At 38.5% G+C, this 12,397-nt stretch overlaps 1 pseudogene across 1 annotated transcript; it reads right to left on the minus strand.

The window, feature by feature from the left end:
* Positions 1-7,122: 7,122 nt before the first annotated feature.
* On the minus strand, positions 7,123-8,098 carry LOC309965440 (annotated as a pseudogene). The gene has a single exon. The product of its transcript is annotated as an uncharacterized misc_RNA (transcript).
* Between the last annotated feature and the right edge of the window lie 4,299 nt (positions 8,099-12,397).

The raw sequence follows: 12,397 nt of genomic DNA on the forward strand, positions 1-12,397 counted from the left end.
ATATATTTCTCCAGTTACTTTCGGCATGACTACTAACAAAAATTGTTGAATTAGAACCCCAAATTGTATAGTCAAATATTTTAGTCTTTGTATCAAGGTATATGTTCACCTTGATACTTTTCTTGACATCCTGACTTTTCCATATCTTCTTTATCAAACTCTTTTAATTAAACCATCATTGCCTGTTTTAAGAGGTAATTGTACTGCTTTCTGATGTGTAATTTAAATGTTATCACTCAATAATAATTTGGGTCAAATAAAAGAATATTTAATCTGTGTGCCTTGATGTCATAAGTGGTAAAGTGAGATTCAAAGGGCTCTTGGCTGGTGATTGCACATAATAGTTGATTAAATGAAAGAAGCACAATGGATATTAGGCTGGTTGGCCCAGGCCACACTCTTCTGCCTGTCAGAGCCACTAGACAGTGCTGATGATTCATGTACAGCTACCTAACACTAGTGCTTGAGTACCCTTGATCACAGTGCCTGTTTAATTTCAAGAGTTTCATGTTCATTTTGTTTAATAATCAGTATTTTCTCCACTGTAAGCTTATAAAACTAACTTCAGCCTACCTATGATTGCATTTGAACTGTTTGCGGGGTGTATCTGGACTTTGCGCAAATGCTGCTAGAGGCAAAAAGCCATTGCCTAATGGAATAAGAGGTGCAATTGCACATCTGTTGGTTTTTTGTGGGGTTTGTTTTGTCTATTGGTCTTAATAGTCCGGAAATAGGACTTGTGAAATGACATCTATCCATTCATCATAGACATATCTGAAAACGCCCAGTGGTTGATCATCCCAGTCTTGATTTCTGAGCTTTTTAGTAGTGCCTTAAAACCAGGTCGTGTTTTTTAAACTTTTAATTTTGAAATAATAACAAATTTGTGGAAAATGTGTAAGAATAATAGAGTACTTTTTACCTTTTACGCAGATTCACCAATTTTTACCATTTCGTCACTCTATGTGTGTATGTACCACACATATATATTCATATACAAGCATGAACATGCACACTTACATATACTTTTTTTCAATCTTTTGAGAGTAGGTTGCAAGGGGTAATGCTCCTTTACCCCTTATTATTTTCTTCAGTGTATATTCATATGTCCTCAAATCTTACTCCCTTCCCTGTTGCCCCATCCCTTTCTCCTCTTTCTGCTCTATCCATTGTAGGTAAACAGTTTCATTCTTGTTTATCCTTTCTGCATTTCTTTTTGCTAAAAGTGGATATGTGTATTTTTAATTTCCCCATTTTTCTTATATAAAAATTTGTATGCTATATATATTCTCACTCTGAACAATATATCCTAGAAATTATTCCTTACAATTTTATAAAGGTCTTTTCTGTTTTTCATAGCTACACAGTCCTCCATTGAATTTAAATACCATGGTTTATTCTATCATTCTCCTACATATGGGTATTTAAGTAGTTCCAATATTTACAATATATAAATAATGCTGCAATATTAACCTTATTAGTATTTTCATATTTTTGGAAGTTTATCTTCAGAGTAAATTCCTAGAAGGTGGGATTGCTTAGTAAAAGGGTGAATGCATATGTAGTTTTGCTAAATACTGCCAAATTCCCTCCAGAGAGTTTGCATCGTTTTGTATTTCTGCCAACAATGTGTAAGACTGCCTATTTCTCCATATCCTCACCATCAGAATTTATTGTCAAGCTTTTGATTTTTTGCCAATCTAGTGGATGATAATCTCCATGTAGTTTTAGTTTTCATTTCTGTTATGAATGAAGTTGAACTTGTAAATGTATATGTAAGGGCCATTTTTGGTGCATTGCTTGTTCGTGTATTTTGTCCATTTTTCTAGGATTTTTAGTTCCTTCCCCCCAAATTAATTCTTTAAAAACTTTTATATTAAGGATATTGGCCCCTTGTCTATAATGTACTGCAAAATTTGTTTTCTTGCTTTCCTTTTGTGCTCTTATAGTTTCATTTCTTTCACATTTACATCTCTGATCCATTTAGAGTTTACTCTTGTGTAAAGTTGTGAGAAATGGATTTAATTTTATCTTTTACAAATGACTATCCAGTTGTCTGTGCATCATTTATTAAAGCGGCCTCTTTGCCCCAGCAATGTGCTAGATTTTCGTATGTAGTGTGGTCTATTTCTGGACTTTCTATTCCATTCCATTGGTCTGTCTCTTCATGCACTGATAGCACAAAGTTTAAATATGAAGGCTGTGTAGTATGGTATAATGTCTGATAGGGCTAATCACCCCTCATAGCTTTTCATTTTCAATGTTTTCTTAGCTATTCTTTTATGTTTGTTTTTCCAAATGAATATAAGTATCAATTTTGTAGCTTCAGCAACAAAAAATTTTTTTGGTTCTTTTTTGGAGGAATTGCATTAAGTTTATAAATTAGGAAGAACTGACATCTTGTATGGATGTCAAGTCTATTTTATATATTTCAGAAATGTTCTAAATGTTCTTCATAGAGGTTTTGAACACTTCTAAAATTTAATCTTAAGTATTTTGTCTTTTGCGCTGCTATTGTGATTATAGTTCTTCTCTTCCATTATATCTTTTTTTAAAATTTTATTTATTTTATTTATTTTTGGCTGCATTGAGTCCTCATTGCTGTGCGTGGGCTTTCTCTAATTGCAGTGAGCGGGGGCTACTCTTCGTTGCGGTGGCTTCTCTTGTTGCGGAGCATGGGCTCTAGGCACGCGCATTTCAGTAGTTGTGGCATGCAGGCTCAGTAGTTGTGGCTTGTGGACTCTAGAATGTGGGTTCAGTAGTTGTGGTGCACGGGCTTAGTTGCTCCACAGCATGTGGAATCTTCCCCGAACAGGGCTTGAAACTGTGTCCCCTGCATTGGCAGGAGGATTCTTAACCACTGTGCCACCAGGGAAGCCCTTCCATTATATCTTATAACTGGTTATTTTTATATATGAAAGCTATTCATTTTTGCATGATAATTTTATATCCTGCTAACTTGCTGAATTCTATCGTTAAAATTTGTTTTATCTTTGATGCGCTAGGATTTTCCAGGTGTAATTTTATGTGACTCACCAATAAAGATATTTTTGCTTCTTGTTTCAATTCTTATGCCTTTAATTTTTTCTCTTATCTAAGTGCATTGGCCTCCACCTCCATGTTAATATATCAAAAAAACTGGCAAACTGCAGACAGGGAATGTAAAGTTTTTTCTATACACTTTGGTGGAATGTTACCGAAGTTAAAAAAACTGTAACTAAAAATAGCTCGGAAAATTCTTCTCCAGGCAAATTTTATAAATTTACCAAATAATAACTTCATTCAAGTGGAATTATACGATGTGTACCTTATTGTGTATGACTTCTTTCTCACAGTGTGGTGTCTGAGATCATTCATGTTACAGCATGACTCTGTACTTTTTCATTGCTTATAGCGGATTCCACTCTCACCAGTCCATATCCTTGCAAAATATTTGGCATTTTCAGCCTTTTTAATTTTAGTCATACTGATGGATATGTAATAGTATATTCTTGTGGTTTTATTTTCATTTCTCTGATGACTAATGATGTTAAGGAACATTTCGTATTTTTTGTGCAAATTTTGATGTCATCTTTTGGGATATAAGTATTCAGATATTTTGCCCATTTTTGAATGGGTTGTCTGCCTTTTTCTTACCGATTTCTGGGAGATATATTTTATACAATTCCTTTGTTGAGTATATGTATTGCAAAATCTTCCCCAGTGGCTTACCTTTTTGTTCTGTAAATGATGTGTTGTTGAACAGAAGTTTTTAATTTCAACAAAGGTCAATTTGTCAATGATTAATGTTTCTGTGTCCTGTTTGAGAAAACCATTCTCTATCCTAAGATCATAAAGAGATTCTTCTGTGTTATGTCCCAGAAGCTTATCTGATTTGCCTTTCACATTTAACTCTACAGTCCAGCTGGGAGTTGATTTTTATGTGTGGTCTGAGATAGGAATCATGTTTCATTCTATTCCACATGGAGATTCACTGGCCTCAGCACCATTTGTTGAAATGACAGTCCTTTACCCCTGCTCCGCAGAGCTATCTTAGTCATTAATTAACAGACCATATATATACAGATCAATTTCTGAAATCTTTATTCTGTTCCATTGCTCTATTTGGAATTAATTGCTATAGTTTTATAATGAGTTTTTTTATTTTTTTTTATTTTTTATTTTTTTTTGCAGTACGCAGGCCTCTCACTGTTGTGGCCTCTCCCGTTGCGGAGCACAGGTTCCAGACGCGCAGGCTCAGCGGCCATGGCTCACAGGCCCAGCCGCTCCGCGGCATGTGGGATCTTCCCGGACCGGGGCACGAACCCGTGTCCGCTGCATCGGCAGGCGGACTCTCAACCGCTGCGCCACCAGGGAAGCCCATGAGTTTTATAATAAGAACAAGTCTTCCATCTTTGTTTTTTTTCCCCAAGGTTTTCTTGGTAATTCTTGGCTCTAAAAATTTTCAAGTAAATTTTGTAATTATATATACTGCTTGTGAGCTAATATAAGGTCTTAACAAAAATACCTGTGTGGTTTCAGTTTGGTTAAAATTTTTTTTTATTGAAGTATAGTTGATTTACAGTGTTGTGTTAATTTCTGCTGTACAGCAAAGTGATTCAGCTATGTATGTGTATGTGTGTGTGTGTGTGTGTGTATATATATATATATATATACACACACACTTTTTTTAATATAAATTTATTTATTTATTTATTTTTGGCTGTGTTGGGTCTTTGTTGCTGTGCGTGGGCTTTCTCTAGTTGCAGCAAGTGAGGGCTACTCTTCATTGCGGTGTGTGGGCTTCTCATTATGGTGGCTTCTCTCGTTGAGGAGCACGGGCTCTAGGCACGGAGGTTTCAGTAGTTGTGGCATGCGGGCTCAGTAGTTGTGGCTCGCGGGCTCTAGAGTGCAGGCTCAGTAGTTGTGGCACACAGGCTTAGTTGCTCCAAGGCATGAGGGATCTTCCTGGACCAGGGCTCAAACCCGTGTCCCCTGCATTGGCAGGCGGATTCTTAACCACTGTGCCACCAGGGAAGTCTCTACATTCTTTTTTAATATTTTTTTCCATTATGGTTTATCTCAAGATATTGAATATAGTTCCCTGTGCTATATAGTTGGTTATAATTCTTAACTGTTGTTAATTGCAGTTGATTTAATTTAAACCTTGATCTTATTCCCAGGCTTGACTAGATATTTCCTTTGATAGTCAAAGAAACCGATTTTGGTTGCCAAAGCTAAAGTTTGCTGACTGAGATTAGGAAAATATCCTGTTCTTGCTGGTATCTTCCTGTTTCCTACCTGAAATGTTATCAACCTCATTTACCTGGCCTAATGTTCCTTTGCCCATTGGTGGCATAGCCCAGTCAAGAGAGGGTAATAATGTTTCTTATGCCCCCACCTCACCCACCTTCTTTTCCTCCAACTTGTTTAAAGCATGTGCTGTTTTTCCCTCCTCTCCTGAAACGCTTCCTACCTTTACAAAACAGTCAATCCGGGCTTTCTTCCAGTTCTGATCTTCACTACCCAAACCCCTCTGCCACTCCACCCACTAGTTTCCTTCCATCTTCATTTCCACCTCCTAATACACATCTCCTTATATTCTGCAGGGGTCCCTTCTCCTCATCAGATGCAGCAGGTGCTACGAAGGGAAGGAGGAAAGGAAGAAAATGAGGCAGAGAACTGTTTATTGAGTTGCTCTTCCATGCCAGGCCCAGGTGTATATACACATTGTCATTATTTAATACTCATAACACTACATAGTAGGCATTATTACCCTTTTTTAAATAGCTTAAGATCACACAGCTAATAAATGTAGGGCTGAGATTTAAATCTAATTCTATCTGAATCCAAATCTCGTTCTTTCCACATGACCACATTGCCTCCCATGAACTCAGGCATGTCCTGACTTGCAGCTTAAAACAGTCTCAAATCCTAATGCATCTTTGAACAGAGACTATACAGAAAAGAAGGGCAAAGTCCAAAGTAGAATTTGAGCTAGATCTCAAGTTGGTGACTGGCCCAGATGGGGCGAACACCCAGAGGAGAGCTTTCCCTTGGAGAGAGACATTTCAGGTGGTTACAGGGATTCATATTAAACAATGAGCAGTAAATATGGGTGACTCACTGACCAAGTTCTTATGAATATTGAAAAGTAAATGGTTTCCAGTTGGTCCAGATAAAATCTGTAATAGATGATAGACAGAGAGACAGAGAACGGGCGACCACTGGGATTCTCGGTATTGATTCAGTTAGGTCTAATGTGTCCATCAACTAAAAACTTGTTTAACAGTAATTTCCCACAGGAAGTTTTTCTATTTTGGGGTTTTTTCTCCAAATCATATTTATTATTTTTTCTCTGATTATTTAAAAGAAACTATAGGAAAACTAAAAAGTACTAAACAACACAATGAAAAAAATATATATATATAATTAATATAGTATATGTATTTGTGAATATAGCTGCTTTGTTTCTTTAAGATAAATTCTTAGATGTGAACTTTTTGGATGTAAAGTGTGGGTCATATTTTAAACACTTGGTAAAAACCTACAAATTCCCTTGTTGAATGGCCAGAGGACAAGAATTTTAAAATGACAGACTGGAAATGCAAATAGCTAATAAGCCCAGGACTTTATTAGTAATTAAATTAACTTAAGGGACATATCATTTTTAACTATTGAAATAGAAGCTTTTCATTCATGCGATATTTTTTTTTTTTTTTTGACTTCAGGACAGGTTTAATTGCTCCAGTTAAGGATAGAGAGATAGCACCTAGAGTAGTGCGCCCAGCCTTGAGATTTCAGTAGAACACTGACTTTCATTAAGGAAAATAGACCAAATATTGCTAATACAGAGCCACTGTGTTTTTCAGGCAAGTCAATTAGGAAAGCTCCTCCTTGAAAACGGTTGAATAGTTCTCAGAAAAAAGAGAAGCCATTGTTCCTCTGAACCACCCATGGACATTCCAGAGAAGAGGTAGATAGAGAGTTAGGTTCTAGAAGAGACGGCAGCAAGGAGCTAGGCCCTTACGCAGGTGGCGGTGGCCAGCAGAGAGGGTGCAATGAGCCCTAGGCCTCCCTGGTCCTAGGAGAACGCTCTGGACCAGAGGTCTGCGAGAAGAGGCCGGGTAATGCCAGCAGTCTTCACAGACAGACAGGCCTCTTCTGGACTGTAGCACAGCTAAGGCTCCTCTTCCTCATACCAGCACTGTTCACTGAAGTCAAGGGAAAAGGCTGCAATCTCTCTAGTGGCTGAAACCACAGTCTGAGCCATGGGTTGTGTTACAGGTGTTGGTGAGGCCAAAACTCCCACGAATTGAATCTGGGGCCACGTGGCATGCTCAAAACACTCTGGTGGGTCCCATCCCTCTGGGTCCTCCAGATCTGGATGGCAGCCTTGTGGGGGAGGATTTAGGCTCAGACTGGCCCACTGGCCATGAACTCCACCAGCTGCTGAGAGAAGAAATGCCCTCCACGTTCTTGGTACAACTTCTGGCAATCTTCCTTTCTCCACAGAAATTCTCTCATTCGTACAGTGAGGAACTTGTTGCTCTGAATCTGCTGATGAACAGCCTCCAGAATCAGTGGGTGAACAACTGCAGGCTTGATCGGGGCCAGAGTGAGGTGGAGAGCATGACGGCTCCGCAAGATCGAGGTCATCTGTCTCCTGCCATCAGAGAGCCTGATAAGAGACCCATCAGGGCTGCACTCCCCACCCTTCCTACTCTGGAGACCTCATTCATTCGATATTGAGTGCCAGCGATGCATCGGACACTGAGCAAAGGCAAAAAAAAAAAAAAAAAAACAAACAAAAAGCAAAAAAAACCCAAATAATAACAAGCCACCATAGACATGACCTCATGGGACATTTAGTCTAAAATACGTGTACCATTTATTGAATTCTGTTTGCCAGGACTGTGCTAAGCACTTTATAAACATTACATCTGATCACCACAAAACTCTGTGGTAGTTATTGTTACCGACTGAATGAGGAAACAGATGTTCAGAGACTGACTCACATGTCACATGGCTACACAGGCTGAGGATTGAATCTCAACCTTGACTGACTCCAAAGAGCTCACCATCAGCTTCTGGATGAAGAGGATTCTTTCAGAATGCATTTCAAAAAATCAGTTCAGGGCTTCCCTGGTGGCGCAGTGGTTGAGAGTCCGCCTGCCGATGCAGGGGACACGAGTTCGTGCCCCGGTCCAGGAAGATCCCACATGCCACGGAGCGGCTGGGTCCATGAGCCAAGGCCGCTGAGCCTGCACGTCCAGAGCCTGTGCTCCACAGCGGGAGAGGCCACAACAGTGAGAGGCCCGTGTACCGCAAAAAAAAAAAAAAAAAAAAAATCAATTCAATGACTGGGTGTTGGTTAGGGTGCAGGGAAGTGGTGTTCTCATGTTGCTCATGGGAGTATAAATGGATATATCTTTCCTGCAAAGCAATCTGGCAAGATTATCATAAGCCTTAAAGAGTTTTCATCTTTACCTGAAATTCCATTTTTTGCATTCTACCCCAAGGAGAGAATCAGAAATGTGATCAAAGATTTATGTACAGACATACCTCAGAAACATTGCAGATTCAGCTCCAGACCACTGCAATAAAACTAATATAATAAAGTGAGTCACATGAATTTTTTTGTTTTCCCAGTGCACGTAAAAGTTATGTTTACACTATACTGTGATCTATTAAGTGTGCAATAGCATAATGTCTAAAAAAGAGTACATTCCTTCATTTTAAAATACTTTATTGTTAAAATATGCTAACCATCATCTGCACCTTCAGCAAGTCATTAATCTTTTTTCTGGTGGAGGGTCTTGCCTCGATGATGAAGGCTGCTGACTGATCAGGTGGTGGTTGCAGAAGGGTGGGGTGACTGTGGTAATTTCTTAAAATAAGACGACAGTGAATTTTGCCCCATTGATTGACTCTTCCTTTCAAGAACAATTTCTTTTTAGCATGCGGTACTGTTTGATAGCATTTAGCCCACATAGAAGTTCTTTCAAAATTAGAGTCAACCTTTTCAAACCCTGATGCTGCTTTACCAGTTAAGCTGATTTAATATTCTAAATCCTTTTTTGTCATTTCAACAATCTTTCCAGCATCCTCACCGGAAGTAGATTCCATCTCAAAACACTTTCTTTGCTCACCCATAGGAAGCAACTCCTCATCCGTTAAAGTTGTATCATGAGATTGCAGCAGTTCAGTCACATCTTCAGGCTCCACTTCTAGTTGTCTTGCTATTTCCAACACATCTGTGGTTACATCTGCCACCGAAGTCCTGAATCCCTCAAAGTCATCCGTGAAGGTTGGAAACAACTTCTTCCAAACTCCTGTTAATGTTGATATTTTGGCTTCTTCCCATGCATCATGAATGTTCTCAATGGCATCTAGGATGGTGTATCCTTTCCAGAAGGTTTTCAACTGACTTTGCCCAGATCCATCAGAGGAATCACTATCTATGCCAACTGTAGTTTTACAAAATGTGTTTCTTAAGTAATAAGACTTGAAAGTCGAAATTACTCCTTGATCCATGGGCTGCAGAACGGATGTTGTGTTAGCAGCATGAAAACAACACTTATCTCTTTGTACATCTTCGTCAGAGCTCTTGAGTGGCCAGTGTGCATTGTCAATAAGCAGTAATCTTTTTTTCTAAGCAGTAGGTCTCAACAGTAGGCTTAAAACATTCAGTAAACCATGTTGTAAACAAATGTGCTGTCATCCAGGCCTTGTTCTCCCATTTCTAGAGCACAGGCAGAGTAGATTTAGCATAATTCTTAAGGGCTCTAGGATTTTTGGAATGGTAAATGAGCACTGGCTTCGCCTTCAAGTCACCAGCTGCATTAGCGCCTAACAGAGAGTCAGCCTGTTCTTTGAAGCTTTAAAGCCAGGCATTGACTTCTCCTCTCTAGCTATGAAAGCCCTAGATGGCATCTTCTTCCAATATTAGGCTGTTTCATCTACATTGAAAATCTGCTATTTAGTGGAGCCGCCTTCAGTAATTTTCTCAGCTAGATCTTCTGGATAACTTGCTGCTGCTTCTACATCAGCACTTGCTGCTTCACCTTGTACTTTTATATTATGGAGATGACTTCTTTCCTTAAACCTCATGAACCAACCTCTGCTATCAAACTTTTCTTCTACAGCTTCCTCACATCTCTCAGCCTTCAGAGAATGGAAAAGAGTTAGGCCTTGCTCTGGATTAGGCTTTGGCTTAAGAGAATGTGGGAGCTGGTTTGATTTTCTATCCAGACCACTGAAACGTTCTCCATATCAGCAATAGGCTGTTTCTCTTATCATCTGTGTGTTCACTGGAGTAGCACTTTTAATTTCCTTCAAGAACTTTTCCTTTGCAGTTACCACTTAGCTAACAGTTTGGTGCAGGAGGCCTAGCTTTCAGCCTATCTTGGCTTTCAACATGCCTCCCTCACTAAGCTTAATTATTTCTAGCTTTTAATTTAAAGAAAGACGTGTGACTCTTCTCTGCACTTGAACACTTAGAGGCCACTTTAGGGTTATTAATTGGCCTAATTTCAATATTGTTGTATCTCAGGGAATAGGGAGGCCTGAGGAGAGGCAGAGAGATGGGGAATGGCTGATTGGTGGAGCAGTCAGAACATGCATATTTATCAATAAAGTTTGCCATCTTATGTGGGCATGGTTTGAAGCACCCCAAAACAATGACAATAGTAACATCAAAGATCACTGATCACAGATCACCATAACAAGTGTAATAACAATGAAAAAGTTTGCAATGTTGTGAGAGTTACCAAAATGTAACACAGAGACAGAAAGTGAGCAAATGTTATTGGAAAAACCGCGCCGATAGACTTGCTTGACACAGTATTGCTACAAACCTTCAGTTTGTAAAAAACACAGTATCTGGGCTTCCCTGGTGGTGCAGTGGTTGAGAGTCCGCCTGCCGATGCAGGGAACACGGGCTCGTTCCCCGGTCCGGGAGGATCCCACATGCCGCGGAGCGGCTGGACCCGTGAGCCATGGCCGCTGAGCCTGCAAGTCCGGAGCCTGTGCTCCGCAACGGAAGAGGCCACAACAGTGAGAGGCCTGCATACTGCCAAAAAAAAAAAAAAAAAAAAAAAAAACACAGTATCTGCAAAGTGCAATAAATGAAATGCAATAAAATGAGGTATGCTTGTATAACAGCTTGAATATTTGATAATAAAAAATGAGTATATATATATAATATACTCTAACAATACATATTATTATAATTTATAATAATATATGTAAATATATAGAGTATATATATATACAATTATATATTATTTAATGTATCAAATTAAATGACATAATGATATAATGTCTGGAATTTGCTCCAAAATAATCTGGACCAGGGGAGGAGAAATAGATTGAAGCTGGGTGATGGATACATTTAAGTTTATTATATCATATTTCTATATAAAAAGGCTTAAGATATTTATAATGAAAGATGATTCCATCAAGCATTATTTATTACAGTGAAAAATATGCCATGAGACAAAATATACAGCCGTTAAAAGGGATGTTTTTGAGAAAAATTTAGTAACATGGAAAATGCTCTCAGAATGATGTAATCAGGGCACAAAACTGATAAAATTTCATTTCAACTATGTAAAAAATGTAAAGGAAACGCACCAAAATGTTAATAGCAGGATTATGGTGATTTTTATTTTCTTATTTATGTTCTTTTGTATTATTTTACGAATACCATTTATACTCAGAAAAAAAAAAAAGTAATGTACTGAAGAAAAAAGTCAATCTTTACTTTTAACAGGTCCCTTACTATTGTCACTGTCAGAGATGGGTCACTGGTCTGATTAGCCATCTGAGCCCATGTGACCTGGGTGGTAGTTTTTGGTTATATGTAAAGGAGCTTGTTGGAGAGGAAATAAAACAGCTGGCTTTGTCATTTATACCTTATGTTTCTGCAGGACACAGCCAGTTGTGTTTATGAGAGATATTTCCATTGTCAAGGAGTGACGCTCAAATTAACAGCTCTGCTTAGTTCTATAAGTGTTTTGGAATTTTTTTGTCTTTAGAAACATTCCATCGATATTTTCATATATACATTCATTAAGTATTTAGTAAGAGCCTGCTCTGTGCCAGGCACCATGCTAGGTTTGGTTTAAAATATGAAAAGAGCAGAGTGCCCGCACTGAAGGAAGTTCAGTCTAATAGGAGAAACTGGTGGAGACAGTTATATCGTATAGAAAAGGCTGAGGCAGAGGTAAGCTCAGGACGAACCGTCAAACCCAGAAGTCACTTGCTGCTAAGATCTTTCACTTAGCAATTAAACTTTTGGTGTAGTATAAATGGTATGGTCTTTTACATCACACAATTTAGATTAGATATTATTACTCTGCCCTTAATTTCAGGCTTTTATGATATTCCTAATGTGACTTTTTTAAATAGTCTG

The sequence above is a fragment of the Leucopleurus acutus genome (genome assembly GCF_964270905.1).
Source record: "Leucopleurus acutus genome assembly, chromosome: 8".
In the NCBI taxonomy this organism is placed as follows: domain Eukaryota; kingdom Metazoa; phylum Chordata; class Mammalia; order Artiodactyla; family Delphinidae; genus Leucopleurus; species Leucopleurus acutus.